The 25,858-nt window shown below is 39.3% G+C and overlaps 1 protein-coding gene and 1 long non-coding RNA gene across 5 annotated transcripts in view; one reads left to right on the plus strand and one right to left on the minus strand.

The window, feature by feature from the left end:
• Positions 1-25,858, minus strand: part of NCKAP5 (NCK associated protein 5) — a 454,740-nt gene that overhangs the window by 383,037 nt on the left and 45,845 nt on the right. The window lies entirely within an intron of this gene.
• LOC110399368 lies at positions 16,814-24,666 on the plus strand. Its single transcript, XR_002439149.1, has 3 exons — positions 16,814-16,850; positions 23,572-23,707; positions 24,263-24,666. It is a non-coding gene; the product is annotated as an uncharacterized LOC110399368 (long non-coding RNA).

Consider the following 25,858-nt stretch of genomic DNA (forward strand, 5'->3'; position numbering starts at 1 on the left):
GATAAAACTTGGTATATTTTTAATATCAGCTAAGTAGTGAAGGAATCATTCAATGTGATCATTCCTTAAGCACAAACATGCAGCCATTACTAAAAATGTAGATTAGAATGAAGACTTTGTCTATCCTTTTGTGCTTCTAAAATCTATATCTATATGAATGCCAGTGTTCTTCATAACTGAAAAAAGAAGTTCTACAAAACCAAAACCCATGATATTAAGATATTAAGTGACCTAAATCAAAGTAAAGCCTATAGAACTGACTCAACAACGAGCTGTGAAAAGAGCTGGATTCTAGATGAAATGGACTGTACCACATGCACAAAAGAAAGCAAGGAACATAACCTTTGGATTTCCCTAAGGCCTCATAAAAGAGATTCAGCTGTGATTTAAGAGACGTGAGGGAGGAAGATAGCACAGAGCACTGCAGTCTCATTTGGTGGAAAAAAAAGCTCCAACAATTAGTTACTTAAAACATTACAGAAAACATTATATGCAATTAACTTTATGTCTTTCATCCTCTATTCTCCCATTCCAAAAGAGTGGGAAAATCTATTACTATATTGATGCGATTCAATGCAAAGTATTCTTAAGACAGAAAAAATTGAATTCCTCTTTGCAGCATAGTGAGACTAAGGTAACAACATCTAAAGAGGAAGAAGTCTTGCTCCAGCCCTCTTCCAGCAAAATGAAGTTCAGACCTGCTCCAAACCCTTAACCTTCCAGTAAGACATTTTCTCAGTACAGTGAAAATTAGAACGGATTCCAGGGTTTTTATCTAGTGATATTTCACCTACTTCTTTTTACCATAGTATTCACCACATCCTGATGCCTTACATGTGTGCAGGCTTCAGCCAGGTTTCACTGAAGATAAGCCCTGAAGCCTTCACTTTACAGCAAAAAAAGGTGCTGCTTGCCTCTCTCATCGCATAGAAGTGTCATTCCAGGTGACCACTGTGTAACTTTATTTCAGTTTATGTTAACCTGATTTCTCCTCCACTTCTCCATTTGCGCAAGTATGCTATCCAAGGAATCTCCCCCCGTAATTCCAGTTTATCAGATACCAGAACTTGTAGTATAGTATCAATCAAATCTGTAATTAGAGGAAATACAACCTATAAGACATTTTTATATCTAGTAAGGAGTAACAAAACAAAAACACCTGAGAAGCTAAAAAATAATGATAATAATCAGTGATCTATGAATCATAACGTGGTTTGTTGACTTAATTTCTTAATAAGAATGTTTTTTTGCTGACACATGTTGTTTGCATTTGCCTTCAGAACTGTCTGTATTAATAATGAGTAATTTCACTTGGAAAAAATTTGCATAAAAGTATTTATGTAATGAGCAGACATAATGTCTTTTTAAAGGGGAAGAGCATCCAGGAAATGACTAATACTGCAGCTAAATCTAATGTGCTGCCCTGGGATATCCCACTAGGAATCAATGCACACACGAAGGATGTGACTCCAACCTCAGTTACCACCACTTGGAAGAGGCAAGCCTGCACTGGTCCTCAGGTTTTGAACATAATAAAATCACAGAATATCCTGAGTTGTAAGGGACCCACAAAGACCATTAAGCCCAACTTCTGGCTTCACTCAGCACCACTCAAAATCCAAACCCCGTGTCTAAGAGCACTGTCCAAATGTTCCTTGAACTGTGGCAGCTCGGTGCCATGCCCACTGCCCTGGGGAGCCTGTTCAATGCCCACCACTCTATTATGAAAAACCCTTATCTAACCCCCAGCTGACTCTGACACAGCTCCACGCTGTTCTCTTGGGCCCCATCGGTGTCACCAGAGAGCAGAACTCAGCACTGTCCCTTAGCTCCCTGTGAGCAGCCCTCTCAGCCTCCTCTGCTCCGGGACAAACAAACCAAGGGACATCAGCCACTCCTCACAAATCCTACCCTCTACACCCTTTCCCATCTTCGTAACCCTCATTTGGATGTTCTCTAATAGGTCTACGTCCTTCTGAAATCGTTGTGCCCAAAAGTGCACACAGTACTTGAGGTAAAGCTGCATCAGCACAGCAACTATGCTATGTTCTGCTAGTCAGACAGAAAATTCAGAAGTTTCCACCAATGCAATGGTTTGCAAAACCAGGTCAGTGTGGCCTGCACCCAGATTCATTAGATTCATGGGTGTAACATTTGCAGGAGGAATTAAGATAGAAGGGATTAACTCTCTCTTCAGGAAAGACAGCCTTTGGAGAATAAAAATAAAGATTCAGGGATATCCCAATAGATATGAGATGTGAGGCAATATGGATTATGGTGACTCTGAACTCAGAACTGTGGAGACAGCAAAGCTGAGGAAAAAGGCTGAGCTGTACATCAGCCGTTAATAATTCAACCACCATTATCCTTCAGGAAGAGCTGAGTGTTGAATTCAAAATCAGGTTTTCAGGCTTTTATACCCAGTAGGAAAACCATCTGAGAGAGCAGGACAGTGAAGGGAAAACACGAGAATCCTTACAGAATGCTATTCTACTACCCGTTACCTGAGCAATGAATATTTGCTCATGATTTGCTGTTTGCATTTGCATCAAAGAGTTTGTAAAACATGTAGTAATAAGACTAAGATTAGAAATAATTTTATTGATGTTTTTGTTTTTCAAAGGATGGAGCTAATTCTTTTCCAAACTAAACCATTCTATGATTCTATTAATTTTACTTCGCATGATTTCTAAAGAAAATCAGTTGCGCGTAAGAAATAAAATGACTTGCGTTTATGTTAGAGTTAACTGCTAAAATTTAAAAGGTCTACCATGATTTCAAAGCTGCCAATTGAAATCACATATACTCTTCTGAAAACAAAGACCTTGCATCTGTAAAACATCTCGCCCAGGAATATATCTCCACTTGGGCAGCAAGCACCAGTTCAGGAAGAAAAACCTACTGAGAAGATGGGAAATTGTAGTGAAAATAACATCATAAAAGAGAGGACTGGAAGGGAACTTCTAGTTGATGAAAACAGGAAGACAATGCAAAGTGCTTCTCAGTGCAAAAAATGAAAAGGTTTTCCCAAAGCTGTCAAAGTGGACTGGAGGTAACCAACCCCATGAGACTGAGATGCGGTACATGTGCATGCCTATAATACTCATCTTAAACTAAGGAAGGAGAAAAAAACTAATAAAACATTATCCACATCATGGGCTTTTCCTCACAGATGTATCCAAAGCTGAACTTCCCAGGAATTCTACAGATGTTGTCATTTGCATTCCTAGCAGAGGATAAACATCTGCTGGACAACGAAACAAAACCAAGTGGATAAATATCTCAAGATGAAAAAGCCCAAAGGACTTTGCAGGTCTTCAATATCATTTTGGGCTGTGGCAGTAGCACAATACAGTGTAAAGCTAAGCCATTTAAAAGATGCACAATTAAGGTGTACACTCGTCTTTACAACTTCTTGTTTCCAAACTCAGCAGGTTCTCTTTTTGTTTTGAGTGACTGAGGGAGAAAATCCAAACATGATACATTACTTTCCTTTTTAAACTTGCACTTTTAAACATTTCCAACAGCCTGTGCAGTAGGCAACCATGAAACTAATGAGATCGCTACATATGGCCTTTGGATGTTGCAGCCATTGTAAGCCCCACAAGCCCCACTGTCTGCTGTATATCATTCGTTTGTGACATCTGTTTCTCCTGACAATTCACCCCAGCAGCACCTAGAAGCAGGAGAGCCAGTTGTCTCTGTTGTGGCCAGGGACAAAAGGTTCACTTGGGTATTATTCATATGGTTCAGTGACAGATTGTGCTACGCAGCACGGCTCACTGAACTAAGTATCATATTGAATACAGTAGGTCATAAGCAAAGTATTTTCCAAAAAGCTGCTATCGTTTCTAAATTATAAATGGCTAAACTGTTCAAAAGGCTCACAAAGGTTTTGTCAGTGTTCGTTCCCGCAAACCATCCTAAGTTTTCCAATTGCTTTGCGACACAGAGCCAGCTGGCAATTGTGCATAACCTGTACAATGGACTGTATAATACCTTGGTTATCTTGCAGGTTGTTTAGTTGATGACTTACCCATGGTTACAAATCACACCATTGTATTGTGCTACTTTTATAAACGTTTCTAGGCCTCCTTTTAAATAATGGCTATGATTTCCAAAAGTGAGTCCACAGTCCTCTTAAGTGAACCAGAGCTAACAAAAGCACAGCTCTGATCCTCTAAATCTCTGACAGTTTGCTTAAGAGATGGATGAATTTAGCAAAGCTGGAAAGCATTGCTTCCAGGAAAGGTGACATGAGACAGATGCTAGTCATATCCCCCAATTTTTTTTCTGAGACATACAAATATAAGTTGAAATTTACCTCTGCCATGAAATAATATGTGAACTCGTGTTTCTCTATCTTGAAAACGAAAAAAAAAGGTATTTTTTTCTCAAGCAAAAAATACAAAGGCATGCCTGAGTATTGCCATAGGCACCTGTGATGAAAATTTAAAAGATATTTCAAAACCTCGGCAAACATTCCCTTCTCCTAAAAAAATCAACTGTCAACAGCAAATACTTCTGCTGGCAAACATTTCTCTGCTCTGTAAAATTCTTCTCCATTAGAAACCTCCTTCCCCAAAGGCCTGGTGAAAAGAGTTTGAGAGAAGCTCATGAATATTGTCAAGTGGAGGCTGCACTTGGCTGTAGAGCCAGAAGGGACCATTAGATCATCTCATCTAACACCTGCATTTAAAAAGAAACAAATACTACTAATAATAAAAGACTACAAAATTTCACCCATTTCTGTCTGGATAATGTCAGCAAAATGTGTTTGGTCAGCAAGCATCTTCCAAAAAGTCCTTCATCTGTGATCATCATGAGAGTCCATTGAGCAGTTCCCATACTTTTATCCCCATGAAATTACTATGTTATATAGCTCAATAAGTATTTCCTTGGAAAGATTATCTCTGTTCTGGTACTGATACTTGTGTTTGTATTTTTTTGAAATTTCTTTCTCTGAATGAAAATTCTACATCTCACTGTCACATTAGGTGACACTGGCTGTGCAACAGTAAATAGTAATCTTGGAGCCACGTTATTACAAAATGTACAGCTAAAAGTATGCCCATCAATAACTGTACTGTGCAAGATGTATTGAGTCCACTGGAGACTGAATTCAGATACAAATTTCAAATGGCACTGAACTACACCAGTTTACCAGCATCTTTAAATAAAAAAGCTCCATTTATTACAGCTTCTGGAATTGGTTTCTATGCTAACAGTTCATTCAACTGTTTAAGCAGGTCTTGTATTTTTAATACACAGCGAAGTATTAAATAAAGACAAAAGCAAGTTAAAGTGTTCGAGTACATTTTGTTTTTAAAAGGATAAAAAATTTCAAATTTCTACTCAAATCCTATCCATCACCTTACCATGGGACTGGCATAGATATTTTAAAGAACATTTATGTTAATATCTTATATATTTAATTTTATAGCATATTATCTGAATGGTTTACTAAAACTTCACATTTATAATTCAGTACATGATTTTTGCCTAGCCTCGTTGGCAGAACAATTTCCAACTGGGGAAAAAAGTCCAGATTGGAGTTATTTCTCCATGAGGTAGCTTAAGTCTTTATCTATCAGTGTACGATTACTTTGGCTCTAGGTCAGTAGAAGTATAAAGAAGGCATTTTTACTTTTTTGAGAAAAAGTATATTGATGGCACAAAATTATATTCATTATCCTCACAAAAAGAGAAAAGATAATGAAGTAGAGAATAAAGAGAAACGGTAGTTTAGCCAGGAATAAACTCAACAAAACATGGAGAGATAAGAACTTCTGAAACAGTAGATATTGTGCCACGATTTCAAAGTCAGCACGAATAAAGCATGTCTTTGAGTGTGCATGTAACATAGGCCCGGGTCATTTTCCAGTCAGAATTATTGGAATGTTTTACTTTCAGTGGTAACTGTTTGCAGTATTGGCCTTCGCACGGTCAGATCTGACACCTACCGAACTGCTTTAACATGCAAAATCTGTTTTTGTTTTCTGCAAGTGATTTTGCCAAGACAAAAATAAAAATGTCACCATCTGAAAAAAACTTCCAAAATTACATTCTTACCTGAACAATAGACCAATTTGCTGTTTTATGCTGTTTGCATACAATAGCTGTGAGCAAGGATTCCAAAGCAATCGTTGTCAGTTATCCAAATTTGCATCCTTGCCCATCTACAGATAATTAAGCATTTTGCAAACACTGACTCTCAACCATCTCAGAAAATATATTCATCCTCAAACACCTCTCTTCAGAAGCATGTATGGAAAACTGCTTTCTCCAAAGCTGATGCATGCAGGTTTTGTTAAGAAAAAAAATGTTACGAAGGAGTTTTATGCCACACAACTCTAATATCTATGCGCAGCATCATCATATGCTTTCTCCTGTGTCAAAAAACTATGCAGTAGGCATTCTCTGGGGTAAAAAAGGAAGAAAAACAACAAGAAAAAGTGTCACTTTCTCTTTTCATATGCCTGTGCTAGGAGGCATCCCTCAAATGACAGAGCGTTGGAGATGTAAGACTGGAACTCTGCTCTCTTCCTTGGACTGGAGGCAGAGTTGAAGCTCAGACATAAGCATTTATATAATTGATTGAGGAAAGCAACAGTGATTGGAAGCTTTATGTTTAAAATTAAGAACGTGTGAAAATCTGCAGGACCAGGAAAGGCTGTTGACGTAATCTACCTAGACTTCAGCAAAGCCTTCAACACTGTCTCCCACAGTATATTCCTGGAGAAGCTGGCAGCCCATGGCTTGGACAAATACACTATTTGCTGGGTAAGGAACTGGCTGGACAGCTATGGTCAGAGAGTGGTGGGAAATGGAGTCACATCAAGCCAGCAACTGGTCAAGAGTGGTGTTCCCCAGCAGTCAGTACTGGGGCCTGTCCTATTCAATATCTTTACTGATGAGCTGAATGAGGGCACTGAGTGTGCCCTCAGTAAGTTTGTAGATGAAACCAATTTGGGAGGAAGTGTTGATCTACCTGAGGGTAGGAAGGCCCTTCAGAGGGTTCTAGACAGGCTGGATCTCTGGGCTGAGGCCAGGGGGATGCAGTTCAACAAGACAAAGCACCAGGTCCTGCACTTTGGCCACAACAACCCCAGGCAACACTATAGACTTGGGGCAGAGTGGCTGGAAGACTGTGTAGAGGAAATGGACCTGTCTGTATCCATCCCTTCCCTCTAGCATGTTAACTGCACCACTCAGCTTGATGTCATCTGCAAACTTACTGAGGGTGCACTTGATCCCACTGTCCATGTCGCCTACAAAGATGTTAAATAGCACCAGTTCCAGCAAATATATACATGTACTGGCACAAAGCCCACTAACGCAACTGGGGTAATGAAATAATTATAAATAAAAGAGTTAATAGAAAAAAAAGGGAGATGTTTCCCACACCTATCATTTGAAAACTTATCACTCAAAGAAAATCTCTCTCCTCTGTCTCTTACAAATACTCTTGTTTGTCTGGAGTATTTCAAGTTGCTACTAGTCTCAAGGTTATGCCCTGAGAAGAGCTGTAACACTAGAAAGAGCAAGATGTGACATGAGAGTTGGCAGGAATCCAGAAGGCATAATTTGCACAACATAGATTTTGAGACAGACAACAACAATTAATTTGGAGTTTAAACTACTGGGGCTTCTAGGTTGAAATTTTAGACATTCAAATTCTATTTATGCTAAGAACTAATACATATTTCTGTAAAATCTTTAACTGTCAAATTTAAATTCTCTCAGCCCAGGTAATGGTGAACCAACAGTAATATTAACTACACAGCATTTGTTAACCCTTGTGTAGAGATAGCAAGGGTATAGCAGAAAGTTAATCATCAATGACAACTTCATAAAAGTATTGTTCACACTAGATAGCTATACAAAATCTTCAAGCTGCTTCTGCTGCTATTCCAAATCCAAATTTGCCTCCATATAATTGTTTCATTTCAAAATCCAAGACTTCACATAGTTTTAGCATTCAAAATAACATGCTTGTGCTTGTGCAGATGGCTTGCTCCTTTTCTCTTCTGAATGTTTGAAAACTCCAGACATAGATATCTCTCTATTTACACAATGATTAAACATCCTTGTTTCCGGCCACGCAATTTCATCTGTTAGTTCATTCAGTGTACTACAAAAGAGATGATTTAGATTATCTTAAAGGAGGTCATCAGTTTTTTTGAAAACTATGTAAAATGGTCATTGAGAATTGGACTTGACACAGATTTTGCTTCTGTACACAACAAGGCCTCTTAGCCCTTTATGATGTCTCCATACTGTGATTCCCTGTACAAGATCCAGCTCAATCAGGTGTTCAGCCCATCTCCTTTCTTTGTTTATTCCTAACATCTAGCTTTAAATTATCAGTCACTGAGAGATACTTGTCCTATTTCCCAATAATTTCTTTTCATCTTCCTGGAATTAAAGCTTTGGCATGGGTCTCTACTTTCAGTCTTCATACTCACATCTTTGTGTACCTCTGTTTTGTAAACAGCACTAAACCATAAGCATCACAGCACTTACCTTTCTAAGAACCCTGTCTCAGTTTCATGTCTATATTTTTCTGGCTTACAACTGAACAAAACTTTGTGAAGACTCAATCCAACCAAAACTGTTACCTCTTCTTGCTTCACTATTTGATATCAAGCCCTAATTCCTACAAAATCCAGGAATATCTCAGCTCTGTCTTTTATTTTTCCAATCTATTTCTGGAAAATTAAATATTTTCATTATTGACCAGCTAGAAATTGAACTGATTTTCCTTGCAATCTAGTAAGTTACTATACTACACGACAAAACATCCAGCTTCACCTTCCTTTACCCTCACTATGAATACCAGCTGGGGGATGAAAGTATTGAGCGCAGCCCTGCCAAAAAAGACCTGGGGGTACTGGTGGATGGGAAACTGGACTTGAGCCAGCAATGTGCCCTCACAGCCCAGAAAGCCAATCGTATCCTGGGCTGCATCAAAATAAGTATGGCCAGCAGGTCAAGGGAGGTGATCCTGCCCCTCTGCTCTGGTGAGGCCTCGCCTGGAGTACTGTGTCCAGATGTGAAGTCCTCAGTGAGGAGAGACATGGACCTGCTGGAGCGCATCCAGAGGAGGGCCACAAGAACAGTCCATGGAATGGAACACTTCCCCCACGAGGACAGGCTGAGAGAGCTGGAGAGGGCTCCGAGGTGACCTGAAAGGCCTCCGAGGTGGCCTTTCAACATCTAAAGGGGAGCTACCAGAAGCAAGGGGACAGACTCTTTAGCAGGATCTGTTGTGATAGAACAAGGGGAAATGGATTCAAGCCTTAAGAGGGTAGATTTAGGTTGGGTATAAGGAAAAAGTATTTTACAGTGAGGGTGGTGAGGCACTTGAACAGGTTGCCCAGAGATGTGGTTGATGCCCCGTCCCTGGAGGCTTTCAAGGTGAAGCTGGACCAGGCCGTGGGCAACCTGACCTAGCTGTGCAAGTCCCTGTTCATTGCAGGGGAGCTGGACTAGGTGACCTTTAAAAAAGGTTCCTTCCAGCTCTTAGGATTCTATGATTCTGTGATCCTCTTTGGTATACCATCCATGGATGTATACCAAAGGTATACCAATTTCTTTTAGAAATTCCCTCACTCTTCCCTCTGCCTCTGACTGGCTGCTCATTGCTGACAATCCACCAGCTACTACTGGTACGCTTTCCCCCTCTACATGCTGTTTAGCTCTATTTTCATGTACTAACTGATTTTTCCACCTCTATTTCTTACATTCACAATCTTCTATATATTAACCTCTACAGAAAAAGGTCTCCTATTGAGAGATGATGATCCTCTTGAGCACCAGCTATCTGCAATGTGCCAGACTCACAGTGAGCCTCAGCTTCCTCAATGCTCTCTCAAAATTCAATTGGAAAAATTTGTTTGATTGTGTTTCTACTCTGTAGATTTTTCTGTCCACAAGGTTTAAGTGCTCTTCCACACCAGCTGCACAATTTGATAAATCTTATACCCTGTAGTCTTGTTTGCCTATGACATGTTTTCGTATTTAGTATTTCCTATAGCTGCCATTTCAATCTTTCATATTGGCACTAGAAAAAGAGGGGGAGATACCCCCTCTTTATTTATGTGGGTGCTAAGAAGCTCACATAAACTCTTGCATACAAGTATTTGCTGGCTAGTACCACTTGCTAGGCTTCCAGTAAACACAGTTTGTTGGGTTTCTAAAAGTTTCTTCCTCAACCAGCTCCCTAATAAATATAATCCAGGACTATGGGCAGGAAAGATGTGATTTGCTCACCAGCAAAAATGCCTCCTATAGCTTATCCCAGAGGTGAGCCCCACAGACTACCACCTGCTACAGATTAAGATCACTGTGCTACATAAAATTTCTTCTACACAGCCTCTGTGCCATCCTGCTTTCCTAATGTTCTGCTCCTTGCTTTTTATAACCCGGTTCAATTGATACATCTTCCTGCTCCTCCTTTTAAGACGTTCTGGATTTTTTGGGAAAGATCACGATCTCAGGTGAAACCTTGGCACAAGCAAAGCCCTGTGGCGGTTAACATCAAAGGAGGGAAGACTATTCCCAAGGTTTATAGCACTCAGAAGAAATCAGTACACTCAGCTTGTCAAGTTTCTGCATGCAAACCTGGATTAATTATGTACATTAGTGCACACTATCATCTTCTGAATATTTACAATTTATTTCATCTAATACCAAATATGAATTTTGTAACTACCTATTGCATGTTAGCTTGTTCCATTTTCATGATTTATGGTGCTAGTCTCTTGGCATCCCTCTCAGAACATAAATCAAGCAGCATATAAAAATTATTGCCAAAAAGAAATAAGATTTATGAACATCTCACAGTGGTCATACAGCATCTCTAAGTGTAAAAGATGTTCTCTAATCAATTTAAGACACATCATCTTTCTCATCTCAGACCTTTAAAAATACGCAATATATTGAAAACCTATTCACAGAAGTCCTCAAAGACTGCATGTTAAAATCCTCAGTTTCTGTAGCCAAGAAATACAGTAGTAGATCTTACAGGAATACATCTTACAAATACAGTCAAAAGCAAACTTTAGACTTTTAGTGTTAAGAGTAGGACCATTTTTGTCCTAATTTTTAGCACAAAGAATTATTACTAATGAAATTCAGTGTTCCTGAGGCATAAACGGAAATTAACACCTAACGACAACTGCTTCCATCATCCCTTATGTTATTCAGAATGTTTCTTCTGCAGCCATTGTTGTTATTCCATAAATGCAATTACTTTTAGAATTACAGTTGTTAGTATAAGTCTGTAAAGACAGTGTGAGTTGTATCTATCATAGAGATTATAGTGATTAAGTCGATGCTGCTGCTACCTAAAATTTTCAACATAAGAATTGGGTATCATAAAAGTTAAACTCACCTTTACTAACGATTTTGAATAGTGAAAACATTATTTTTAAAGTTTCCAAAATAGATCAGAACTTTTTCTTTGACAAGCATTTTTCATATCGTTTTTCTTTTAAAGTTTATTAAATAGTGTTTTAAAAACAAATAAAAATCAGAATCTTTAAAATCTTTTAAAATTACAAGCTTTAAGTATGCATGCATGCATTTGTGGATGTGAAATATTTTAAAAAATGGAAATATTTTAAAAAAACTCAGAAAATGGGCTGAAGTTGCAGATACACAAGAACAACACTTTCCAAAAATAATCACCTGTCTTTTAAAGAAGTTTTATCCCACAGATAAAAGATACTGGGCTCCACAGAGCCCAGTATGGGCAGTAACTCCATTCCCTGGAAGCTTTAACCTAGCAAAAACCCTGCCAACACCAAGCACAGGGCATCTACTTGGAAAAGACAAGGGAAACCCAGTCCCTGAGCTCACAGAGTCAATATCCTTCACCGATCTGTACCTACTCTCTCCCAAAGGGAATTTTAACAGTGTGGGTCTCAGTCTAACCTGCACAACTTAAGAGCCAAACTGCATAGCTCAACTCAAATGTCTTGCAGGCCTGTGAGTGGCTCCTTCTGGAATTCTTCCTGCATCTCACTGAAGGCCCCTAGTGCTGAGGACTGACGAAGGATCTCCCTCTGCTGATTTTGACTTCACAGTTTCACACGAAGTCTGGCAGTTTTAAAAATATGACACTCATGTTTTATGGCCCTGACCAGGCATTTGATTTTCACAGGGGAAATAATACAGAAATGATGATAAAGTGTCCAATAATTCCTCCAGTAGGAATCCAGGGACATAAGACATTGAAGAATTTAAAACTGAAAGCAGGAGACAATTTAACAGAACAATGGTTTTGTTTTGGAAAAATGAAGTGTTACTATTGACTGTTTGCTTTAACTCAGAACAAATATTCTTGGCGAAATTAACTATGTGACCACAACACATGAAATTCTTTCTGTGAACACTGCTGTAGTTTTCTGTCACTCATCATGGCATGCTGATGAAAACAGAGATTGCAATCCTGCAGTACAATCACAGAAATAAACATCTGCTTATTTAGTGTGGGTCCTTCAATTGCCTCATGAATCTCAGCAGTCTGCTGCAGCACTTGCCAAGAGTCGTGCTCTGACAAATCATCATGCAAGGGGTGGAAGCAGAAGGGAATAGGTCTCTGCATTCTGGATATAAGAATATGCCAGCTCCTCAGCAGCTCATCACCAACTTACGCTGTCTGAGTGCACACATACAGCAGCACATGCCTAACGCCATACAGTTGTGACTCTTGTAAAGGAAAAACATAGGTAGCCCTCAACTGAAATGTCATTTTCACACTACTGAAGTCTACTAGCACTGAACTCTCTTAGCTGACATCTGACTGTGCCTCATGACATTTAAGCATAATGAGAAGGGCAGTCAGAAAACCCCATGTGAAAATCTTGGATATATTGCCGTCAGCGCCAAAATTCTCATTCAACTTTAAAAGAATTTTAGTTTGAATCTCACAGGAGATGCTGACACAAGGACAATGTCATATCTCCCAAAAAATCACAGGTTACAAAAACCGCAGCATTCAGAATGAATACAATCAATGCCCTCCAGACAAAGCAGAACGATTCATGCTAAGGCATCCAATAAAGACAGGGCACACGCATCAGGAAAGCTTCAGAAAAGTTGAGCAATGATCTCTACAGTGCTGCTCTTCATTTCAGTTGTGCTGCTTAAAGGTACATACAGGCTTGTTACATTACAGTTGCAAAACACATCTCAATTCCTTCATTCATAACCAGTTTGAAACACATCCCAGTACCAGTTATTTTCCAGGGCCCTGCATACTGCTGGGAAAAGAGAACTAACTGAAGGAAATACTGCAAATGGCTTAACTCACCCAAGTGATGTAGATGCTAAATCCATCCCCTGGTATATTCGCATGAACAGCCTCAAAGCAGACAAAATTCAGATAAAAACTGAATAGGTTGGGGACATCATATGTCCACAAGACAGGACTCATTTCAGCACAGAAGGAGTAAGGCACTTGCAGAGTTAGTGTTCATCATTTTAAGTCTCCCAGACATTTAATTCCTTACATTCTCACCCACCCTAGCAGAAGGCACATATAAGATGCACATTGTAACACTTTTACAAATTCCTCCTCCTTGAATGTTGAATGCTCCTTCACAGATACATAAGTCTGTTCTTACATATTCATATGAGGAAATGGACCTGGACTACTGGCACCTTATTGAAGCTGAAGAAATTGAGGGTGTGAGTAGCCTGTGTGAGCCTTTTGTGAAAAACATCCTCTCATCTTTCGTATTTTTGTGTTTATGCAAATTCTCCAGGAATATTCTAAATTGTTACTCAAGTTTAATGTCTTCATGTGATTTACCACCAAATACACACCCTTATAAATTCAGAGCCCATAGTTCGTCACTGAATGTTATTTACCTCAGAGATAAAGACCCTACAGTGACTTTCTATCCAGAGTGAACTTTTCTGCAAGCGTTTACATGCTCAAAAGCAAGCAGACATTAGTGTCCCTTGTCTGAATCACTCACACATTGTAGTTTAGGCTTTTGTAGGTGAACAGCTATGCCTCTGTGCCAAATGCATATTATAAGAGAACCACTGCAGTGACACTGTGACAGCTATTACTGACACGTTAACTCTTGCTTATGTCTTGGGTCAAAGAGATATTACTCTCATTTCTGACATTTCCAGTTTACAGTGTGAAGTGCAGTTCTTCTATATTCAGCCATTAACACACCATATCATTTTGTTATATATTACAAGTATAAAAGAGACCAAAATGAAGCTGCTGCTAGAAATACCTCTTAAGTGATTGATGTTCTTGTTTCTTCAGGTCCATTGTCTGCTGTTTTGGTGCACTGCAGCACAGTCATTTCTGACTCAAAAGCTCTGTGCAGCGGATTTAGGAAGATAGGACAGACTGCAAATGGTCTAAAAAGCCCTGAGAAATTTGGGACAACTTCATTGTGAACAAACTTCTATTCATCCACTGAGTGTAATACAGCGAGTGACAGCTCATACAGAATTTGGCAGGCTTCACGGAATGAGAAATAAAAGCAAACTTTTAGCCTGTGATAAGCTTTATGACAGGGCAGTAAAATCTTAATTGAGATACACTGAACCATACAAAGAAGTTTCTATAATACAATGCAGGTTTAAATGAATAGACATAGTCAGAAGAAGATGAAAGAAACTTCATAATAGAGCCTCTGATATTTTTCAGAGTATTATTTTTTCTAATTCTAGCATTTGCTGATTTTCTTACCTGTTCTTGGCACTTATATTATGCATAAGCAGATAAATTCTCATATTTCCTATCATTCTTGTAATTATTTTGACCAAAAATATAGTATTATTTTTATTTTTTCTTTTCAGAGGAACAAATCGCATGCAGCCTTCTAATTTGTATCATCTTGCCCTAAAAATTCTGTCACCTCAAACAAAATTCTAAACCTAGTGAAATCCAGTAGATATTTAGTTCATTATATCATATGAAGCGTGCGAATAGCCTTTACCATAGTTCTATTTCACTGCACTCTCACTGCAGGATTTGGAGTGGCAGGATAATTTTGTAGAAATTAAGTCAGCTGTAACTACAGATCTAGAGATCTTTGAGCCGAAATGAATAGATTTCAGGGCAGCTCAGATGTTCCTGCAGACATGCCACCTGAAACAGTCACGTTGCAATTAAAGGATTCATAAAGGAAATAGAAACAATTATCTGATGGCAGAGATTTATTTTATACCCTCTTTTGCACCATCATGACAAAGCAGTTGAGAAGACATGAATGATCTGTTGAACTTTAGTCTCTCTCAAAAGGCACCATATGGACTACATGAAATATTGCCCACATAATAGACTGCATGAGCTGAAGATTTTTAACTCAAACTAGCGGCATTTCCATACCTAGTAAAAACCCTACCTCCAATCCCAAACACAGCTCTAGCTTTGCATCTGCCTACCCAGCAATTCTTTATAACCAACTGATTCTGCCAACCACATAAACCTAAACAATTCTTGAAGGCATCTGCCCTCCATCTATCCCAACAATCCCTAGTCATTCAGCACTTTTGATCTTCAGCTCTGCACCCTACACTTAAATCATATTTTTTCATACATATATTCTAGAATGTGTTCCATAACGTGGCCTATTTGTATCAGCTACTCAACATTAATGGTGCCTGAATTCAGAAAATTCTTTCGGAAATAAAATTAAATTCAGCCAAGGCTATTTATGGTGTCTCCACTTCCTGCAAATCACGTTAATAGTTGCTAAGCCATGTTAATAGCTGCACAGAGTACTATTTTAGAATCAGGTTGATGCAGTACCTGGCCACTATTAGATCAGTTTGAAACAAACAAAGCAACCACTGTATTCTAAAAACTAACTACCCTGCCACCACCATCTGATCAACAAACACAAGGCAAGGATGTCGGTCCTCTTGGCACTGACTGCCAACTGAACCGATGCCCATCATTTGGTGGTTGGTTACCTTGACTACAGTTCTTGCTCAAATAGTCCTTGCAGTTAGGAGTTCACTTTGCAAACACATAATCCCAACCTTTTGTTGGAGTGCTGCTGAACCTCTTTCATCAGAGACTGATAAAAGTTCACCTAAAATATAAAGGATCACATGAACAGAAGCTCTCTTGATTCTTTCATTTTAGGTCCTATTTCACCATTGAAATCTGAGATTTAAGGATAAGAGAAGCCACTTTCCCTCTCACTGTGTTTTGCTTTACAAGGTTGCTTTGATGTCTACACAATATAAACTCATATTTCTGGTACATTTTTCAATTCAGTGAGTGATCTTTGTATCTGCTTGCCATAAGGAGTGCATGTACATGTGCCAGTACTTAAATACTGTACAAAGTGCAACATCTTTCTCTTGAAGACTTCACTGGAAACTCTTCAGAATTTAAAGTCATTAATACCTTCTTCCAGTTACATTTTTGTAAACCATCACCATTGCCCAAGGATAGCAATAAGGCGACAAAGATGTACCTACCATAACTGAAAAAAAAGCCCATTCTTCGCCTGAAAAACTTCTTCCTTACAGATACCTGACTTTGACCTCAAAGCACTTCCATATTTAATTTTGGAGAAAAAGAGAAGAGGAAGGATTAAAAATCCAGGGACACAGTCTCACCTTTCCATTTGACACTGTTTCATTGATTTCAACAAATTTATTCCACTCAGTATCAGCCAGTGAGTTAACTCTTGGTATATAATTATTAGGGTTTTACTTCCATTTTAGCACAGCCACAGTGTTAAAGAGACAGATCCTGCCTCAGAGAAACAGACTGAAAAGGAAGGAGAGTGTAATACTGTTTCCATAGCAACTCCTCGGATAACAGTAACAACCTACCTAGCCTAGAGGGATAGGTAAGCGAGACAAATAAGTATGTAAAATAAATACTGTCAAGGTTCTATTTCAGTTTAAATGCATAAATTTGAATTTAGGTACTGCCTGAAAATTACAGATATTATGAATCCTACATGTTCAATTTAAACAGTGAAAGAGCATCTGTTTTACACTGTACAGAATGATATAGGTGAGAAAATGTTTTCTGAGAAAAGCCGAACATCTTTCCATAAGAAGAAAAAAATCAAGCCATTACTATATCTTCCATAGGTAAGTCATACAGGCTTTGTGTAAGTCAGAAGTCCCACCAAGGCATTAATGAAACGGATCTCCGTATGTCTTGTATTTTGTTTCATCACATAAATGGTTGCCTTAAAAGTCCTAAATAATTATTTTGCCATTTCTGGTGAGAAAGCAGCTGCTGGCCTCAACACACTAACACCCTTTGCCCCAGTACCAAGAAAAAGCCCCGTGGTTGCCACAGTGTGCAAGGAAGGGCCCGTGGCATGGCCAGCAGAACCAGACTAAGAAATAATCTTGAAAAACATAGAGGAAAAAGGTAGCAGTAGAGTGAGTCAAATGGCATTAGAAGGATATTAAAAAGAAAATAGAGAACACTCGGAAAAAGCTCAGAATACTTGGTGGTTAACACTGAGAGACAACATTCTCATTCCAGTCTGTTTAGGCAAATAACACCAATCACTATTTTCTTAAAAGCGAGTTACCCCGTGAGTATTTGAGCCATTCTTCAGGGACACTAATGCCTGCACCTCCACCACCTAGCCTCTGCCAAAAAAGCTCTCTGTTCAGACAGCAAATAGAAATCCTATTAGAATGCCAAAAATTCCTTGCAAGTCTTTGCTACAACACAAGTTATTCCTTTTTGCTTTGAGGGGGAAGAAATTATCATCATTTATCTCCTAGCTCACGTCTTCTAAACTACCTGCTGTTCTCATTACTCTTCCCTCATCTCCTTCAAATTCATTCCTGAAGCATGGTGCCTAGAGCTGAAGGCAGGAGTAGAGCTGAGCCTTCTCTAGCAACAAGGTGCATGGAATAACTGCATCTGACATCCCTCCTACACCTTTCTGGAATGATGTTTGCCTTTCTGCAACTGTGCCATGTAGTTGGCACACACCTGAGTAGCTGAAGACTTGTGGTATATATGCATTTGGTTTCCAAAAATAGAGTTTAACTCTTTCCAGTTTGGCCTCTGTTCTCACACTATCCTTCAGTGTTTGATTCCTCTCTTCTTCATTTTGAGTCATAACAAAGTTATTAAAGGAAAATGCTGTCCAGAACAGAGTACACAACAAATCTGCTCTGCTCCAACCCCCGAAGCTCTCCCAGTTTCATTGCAAGCCATTGTGCACCCCTCAGACTGCTGAACAACTGCCTTTAAAAGAAGTAAATGAGCCTTTATGGTAATGACCTCTAGACTGACTCACATAGCTGGCTTATGGCATTTGGGCCTTTCAGAAAAAGCGTTACCTAAAAAGTATTTAAAAGCACTCAGATATACCAAAGATACTGCCTCTGCCCTGCTGGTAGTTCAGATCTACCACAATTACATTACCTGTCAATATAAAACTCTTGACTGTCTTAGGTCAAAATCCTTAAGGAATCAAAATGTGACTGGCTGCTCAACTAGCCACTAGATTTTTCCGCTCTAAAGGTAATTGTTATGGTTGTTTTTCTCCTCTCCTTTGGGACATCGTTCCTGAAATCTTGCAGATAGCCTCTAATAGTTGAGAAATCACTTCAGCGTACTCCTTACATAGCCGAGACCAAGCCTGTACTTTATCAAGCCTTTTCACTAAAAAACACAAAACTTATTATTTCCCTGCATTGGCCTGCATGCCTATCCCCTTATTAAAATTAATTTAATTAAGCATCTGATCACAATTAACTGTTTAGTGAAGAAAGAAACAAAGAAGGCATTGACTACTCCAATCCTGTCTGCCTCACTCTTTATTTCCCCCCCGCTATGTATCAGGGAAGGTTGGTTGCTTGCTTTTTTTCCTTATTCCTAATAAATTCATAAAATCCATTTTAGCTGTCTTTTACATTGCTTGCCAAGCAAAGCATACAGACTCAGCTCACTAAATAAGTTTAACATGACTGAAACTAACAACTGAGTAGTTCTCATTTTAATCCATAAAACGTATTTTGAGACACACCCCAAACAAATGCTCATTCTCTCTCATGCTATTGATATCATCTGAGGCTCAGCTCGAATCAAGAAGATTCCAAAGGAAGGGTAGTTAATCAGCTACCAAACATAACTCCCCTCACACAGAATCCAGTTCACAGAGCTGCAAAAGGAGACATCTGCATGGCGTGCTAAGTGGCATTCTAACCTGCACCTCATTGGTAAAAAGTCAAAGCTCAGACTTATTTCCACACTGCACCCTCTTCAGAAATTGTCAAATAATGCTTAGACAATTTTTTAAAAATAGTAAATTCTCTGCAGAGTTTTTATTTACCATTGACAGATATCTGAAAATTAACCTACACGTCTATTCAAGAGGTTAAGAAAAATAACATTTTACAGACTGCTAAAGAGAGGCTGGCAATACTGAAGCGAGAGCTGTTAATAGTAATAAAGGCGGAAAAAATTTTTTTCCTCTTTTCCTCCCTCTTTCATCCTCTTGCTCTCCTGGTGATTTAGGATAGTTGCTAGCTGCCCAGCTTCTCCAGCCTGGCTGCAGAATCACTGTCCTTCTGAACTGGGCCAACAATCTCATTTGAATCACCTACAGTACCAGGTGTGACAAACACAGAGTAGCAGAACTCTGACAGCATTTATCAGGTACTTACAACTTCTTCTGTAAACTTCTGTAATCTATATTTTGTGTCTGTTCAAACAGAGGACCCAAAAGAGTTATGCTATTCCTCCAAAAAAAAACCCACGCATACTGGTAGATCCTACAGATAAAATTAAAAGCCTGTGAATGCGGTCTCATTTAAAAGGTGAATAAACTCAAAGATTACTCCCTGCAATTCTCTCTTGAAGTAGGTTTTAAAAAGGTACTTAAATTCATACAGTTTTGATAGGTTTCATCATACAAACGTACACTTGGAAATTCTTTAGCAATTAAATATCACTCAGTCAAGAATACAGCACTACAGTTTTTTCCAGAGGCCTCATTTTGTCTCCATTTCTGCCTCACTCACTCCTGATTCTACCATGCTTAACAAACAGTAATTGCTAAACTACAGAGGAACTACATTTGAAAGCATTATTCTATTACATTTAAGCCTGCTTTTGCATAACAGAACCAGAAACCAACCTCAAAGTGAACAAAGTAAGTAAGTAGATCATTACATTTTTGCATTAGTAAGTAGTAACCCAATGTAAAGTATTATGAGAAGTCTAATGAGGAAGTCTTGTGCAATTAAATGCAGTGTTATATCAGTGCATGTACCTGAGCTACCTCTGAATCATCTCACATAAGTTTGAATTGGCAGCCCAGCTATGTTAGCACGATGCCCTGTCTGTGTTATTTATCTCAAGCCAAGCGATCCTAACCAACAGCAGTCAACACAGCTATATTGCAGCTGGGATCAAGCTAGCTCAAAAACTACACGGTGCCATGTAGACATACACAGAGCAGGGGCAACGGTGTGGTTTGAATGGATAAACTGTGCCATTTTTCAGTTAAGTGACTTAATGGATGCAGTACTTCAAATCTGTTCCCATGGCAATGTAGAAACAGCAATGGAAATACGGGCAGTTTCCTCTTATACTCGCAGTACAAGGAGCAGAACAAAAACCTTTTCTCCATTTGAATGAACAAAAGCAGGAGCATTTTCCAGTGCAAACATGTAAAGCCAGAATCTTTCCCATGTCCTGACCACAGTAAAATTCATGAATAAACAGAAAAGACTTTCCAGCAAGGTCAAAAAACTTGGGTTTTGCTTTGTCAGACCAACAGGGGTGAGGGTTGATTCACAGAGAACATCCTGCCCCCACATTTCTCCTGAGCTCAAAATCAAAGCACTTTTGGAAGAAGAGCCCCAGATGTTCTTTCAAGACTCTGAATAAAGGCACAGACAGCCTGCAAGGTAGCCTCAGCTTTGCTGATTAGTCATCATTTTCCACTGTGTTTGGAAACACTAGTGCAAGGCAGGAAGCAAAGAGATACACCACACAAAAAAGAAATTACCAGAATATCTTCGTGGCATACATCAAAATATATATTAAAAAAAAACAGCAAATTTACAGGCAGATAAAATTTCAAACTACTTCTAGTTGCCTCTGCTACCTGAGAAGTCTGCACCCTTCCACCACTCCCAGGCAGAAAATATCTCGAGTTGCTAGCTTCGCAGAAAACAAGATACCCGTTTCACAACATCACCTCAGCCTAGTCTGACAAAGTTCAGCAAAGCTTGTTTACAGGCAAGCCCTTAAATCAGGTGCTGAGGAAGTGCCAGGACTGAGCCATGTCACTGTGTCTGAAATGAACGCTGGATCAGTGGTCTATTGTAGCAGCCTATTATCAATATTTGCATTTAGGTTGTACCTAAATGTCAGCAGCAAGAACTCCATTCTATCAGATATATTGTATTTCAATCTAACTGTAGCACATAGTGCATACACGGTGCATAACAAGCATACTGCACGCTGAAGAACTAAACTGCAAAGCAATCTTTTTGCTCACTTTCTAAGCTCTAACACTTGAAAAGCTACTGCAAAGATTGTCTTGCTAAAGTACAGTAATAGTAGTTTTAAGTTTGTAGAAATGTTCCTTAACCTCTTCCACTGAACGTCCAGTACCCTTCTTCAGATCCTGAGTTTATCAGAAACCTGATCAAAGAACACAGACGTTTTACTGAACTTTCCTGAAGGAAATACAGAGATCCAAAATAAAGCATATGAAGTCTGAGAATAGGCATCCTGACCTTTAGTGCTATGTGAAACATTGCTATCATGTCATCCAGCATTATTGCCTATCCTAAGCAGCCTATGCAAAATTCTCCTGTTTTCCTTGTAGAGTTCAGGTAACTAATTTATTTATTTTTTTCCACGTGGTCCCACTGGATTTGTCATTAAGAGCTTAGTTTAGGCACTGCTGCAGCCAACACACCAGACAAAGGGGATCCAAAGCTGGCAGTAAATCTGGTAGGTGCAGAGTAGGTCTAGGAAAGGAAAGAGAGAGCACAGACTTATGAAAGCAGCCCTCCAGTATAAATACCACCCTGATTACATTGTCTGTCCACTGATTGAAAAGTCCTTCTCCTGTCTTCTCTCTTTTTACCTCCTGAGCATCAGTAATGAAGCAGCAATGTGCCGCAATATAGATTCTTTCAGTGAGCACACAGTAGTGTCACTATGCTCTGAAATCCAGGACACTGCTTGGGCAGCTGCTTTCCACCTCATACAAACCTCACCATACAGAGCCCAGCACTAAAAAGTGAAGGGCTCCAACAGAGGAGATGAAGGTCTCCCGCTACTCTGCCTTTTAATTAAACAATGAACAGGATTAAATGGAACTTAAATTAATTCCATGGGAAACTCACACTCACTCTATGGGAGTGCATCACTTGCCAGCAGTCAGCACTGTATGCACGTCTCTTTTTATTAATAAGTGCTCCTCCGTTCCAGATGCTGTACTTCTGTGGCTGTCTCCTTGTCACTCTCAACACGTGGCTTTTCTAATCTCCTGCCTATAATGCTCAAAAACCTATCAGTGGGGTACTGTGAAAGAATTAGCATAGGATGCCTTCGCACATGTAAGCAGCAGTATATTCAAGTATTCGCAATATGTTCTTGAATTTAACCAGATGAACGTGGCTATTTTTTGTTAATATTAATGAGAATTATTTTTTCTCTATAAAAGACACACAGGCAGCTTCTCATTGCTGACTGCATTGTCACAGTTCATATTCCTCAGCCACAAGGAATACTCTTTATCCCCATGGTGTACTCTAAGCAATGAGAATTTGGGATGTTCACTTTTGCATCTCGTACACCACTGTATGAGATGGACATGATCTGGAGGCACGTTTATTTGGCTTCTCACAAGAAGTACCAATAACTTGTGGCCCTTCATCCCAGGTGTGACATTAGCTGAGTCAGTGGAACTTAGCTGGCCCAGATATGATTTATATATATTCTGTACAGACTACTGCTGTCATTGCAGAACAAGAATATCACATTGACCTTGGCATGCCTTCTGTTCTCTGTCGTTTTTAGCAATTTTAATGAATACATCTTTTTTGAGCAAAGGATCAAGATATGGTTCCTTAGATTACCCACATGGATAACGGCTTCTAAATTTGTTTTGAAATTGCAGTGAAAGGATTTAAGAGTTATTATGAACAATTCAGAGATGTTGCTGCTGAAAGTCTGATTAGCTCCCAGCCATCATTTTTCAAACATAGGGGAATCTGTTAAAGTAAATCTCCAATTAGGATGCTTGTGTTCTTTTAAATTAATGTTTCATTCTAATTTTGTTGCTTAGTTCCTCCTGCCATTTTCTAAGGAATACTGGTGCAGAAATCATCCTTTTGATGAGGCTTGGACAAGAAGCTTAGTGTTCTTTGATGTAGAAAATGGCCCTCTTTTTTTCCTGTGGAACCAGCTTGCAAATCAACTTCCTAGAGGTAGTTAATGCATTTTTTTTTTCAACAAATAAAGGCAGGAAGAAGCAGCTTATTCAAAAGTTATTGAGCAACGAGGTAAGGACAAGACATTCTGATGTCGTCCAAGCTTTCATTACTCTTTCTATCTTTCAGAGCATCCTGCAGCAGTGGGGGAAACCACATTTAGAGCAAGAAATCCACAGGACAAAGCTGTGCCGCACAGATACCAAAGTACTACACACCTCTAGCATATCACTCTGTGTATGGGCAAACCTGTGTCTCTTAGAGAGTAAGTAGCAGCACTGAATCACAGCAAGAATTCCATCTCTGGTTTTATTTGCTATTCTTACTTCCTCATTCCCCACAAGAAGAAAGGAAAGGACCGAGAATATTCAGAGGCACTCATCCTTGACATATCCCAACTAAGCAGCCAGAGGGAGCTGAGTCTGACCACAAACTAGATGCAGTTACATGAGGCTGTAAATGTACTTTGATCCGTAAACAGAAGAGGTCTGTAATGCTATAATGTGATTGGAAAGCACAGCAGTAATAGCAGAGTGGCACAATCCAAGGCTGCAGCAAATGAGAACAAGCCCAAATGCAGCAGCTCTGGGCACAGAAACAAAGGAAGAAAAAATGCTTACCTTTGGAAGGCCTCAGGTACACAGGGATCTCCAGTGAGATACCCTTGCCTCCACTGCCAACCCTTAAATGAGGTCTAGGAAGAGGTGGATCCTGGCTCCAGCCCTTCTGGTCACTCAGGTGCATTGCATGCACTGAGCTCCCCTGGGTTGGCCCTGCCTTCCCACCAGGTGCTCAATCACTGGTTCATTTCCCCTACAAGGTCCACAGCCACAATGTTCTCCCGTAAATACGTGTCCCCTCGTTTCATCTTTGGAAGAATCAGAAGAAAGGATCGAAATTGACCCAGCAAAGCCAAGAATAAAGTCCTGCTGAGGTGATTGTATGATGGGTCAAGTCCAGTCTCCGCTGATGGGGAAGACAGACTGCTCCTGCAAATTGGAAATGTGAATATTTCAAACTACATTAACAAACTGAAAACTGTGAAACGAATTTGTCTACCTTATTAACTTCTATAACTGGCAATTGAGAGTAAACGTAGGTAGTTGCTATGAGATACATGGTTCTGTAAACTCTGACCTCACTGCATCTAAAACATTAGCAATAACATCACACTGCTGTATCTGATTTTCCTATAGAGCGGGATGCTTCAAAATGAAAGTCACATTAAAAATGGATTAGATAAGATGTGTTAAGTGCCTCGTGCAAAGTGAAGTGTGCCTTCAACTCTCATGAACTGCTGTAAGAAAGAAAAGTACCAAGCACTTTGCAAGAGCTGGTCAGTTACGGCACACATGCCTCCTCTTCATTCATTTCAGCACTCTCCCATATGCACACTGTACCAGTAAAAGGGATAACATCCCTTGTAGCCATTATCTGCTAAATCATACATAACACATCAAAGGTTTTTTACACTGTTAATTTTAAAATGAGAAATACCCAGCTCTGCTAAGTTTGATGGCTCCCTTGAAGTAAATGGCGTGCAGCAGAGTGAAGGATGTTATTTGCTTTAAGCTTTTAGGGAATTTCTGATGCTTTTTCTAAAAAGTATCTTGTAGGTCAGTTCCATGCATGAAGTGGGCTAAGAATTAATAATGTTGATAAAAATGCGCATTAATCAGCCAATTCATTTTTAAAGGTTGCCCTTAGTCAGCAGAAAGTGTCATAATGAGTGATACACTGTCATACTGATTTCACAAGCCACCTGTAGCTCATCGTGAAGCTATAAGATGAACTCTTCAAAGAGAAACTGGCCATCTTCAGAACCAAAAATGTCAAAAGAACAAAAAAATCATTTTTTCCATTGTAAACCAGTACTGCTGCAAAAAATAAGAAACCTGAAGCAGTTACATTTTGGGAGATATCATGTTCCTACTTCTATATTCCTTTCCATTTCTTTGATATCTCAGCCACTGGGGTATAAACCAATCCAGGAGATTTACATGGCTTCTCTTTTCACTGTTGGGTACTTATCACCATATTTTTCTACTGCACACACTTTTTAACAATTCATTTTAATTTCAATTTGGAAAATACAGATGCTATTACGGAACATACATTAGCAGGGAGACTGTCTCTCTTAAACCCCCTCAGACCTTAAGCTGAGGAAAGAGAGATACTATTCCCAACTGTACCATAGATTCATGCAAATCGCTTGGGTAACACGTACCTCTCTTACACCAGCAAACATCATTCTTATGCTGTGTTGCATTGCTGAAAAGAATTCAGACTTTGATTAGCCAAACTTTTTTGTTTTTTAAACACAATTCCTTTTCTGTAGTGTCATCACTACAAGCCAAAGACTGATGTGCTATCACTGCAATGCCCACAGTTCCTCTGCAGCAGGAAGGATTCAGTG

The sequence above is a fragment of the Numida meleagris genome, chromosome 5 (assembly GCF_002078875.1).
Source record: "Numida meleagris isolate 19003 breed g44 Domestic line chromosome 5, NumMel1.0, whole genome shotgun sequence".
Lineage (NCBI taxonomy): Eukaryota > Metazoa > Chordata > Aves > Galliformes > Numididae > Numida > Numida meleagris.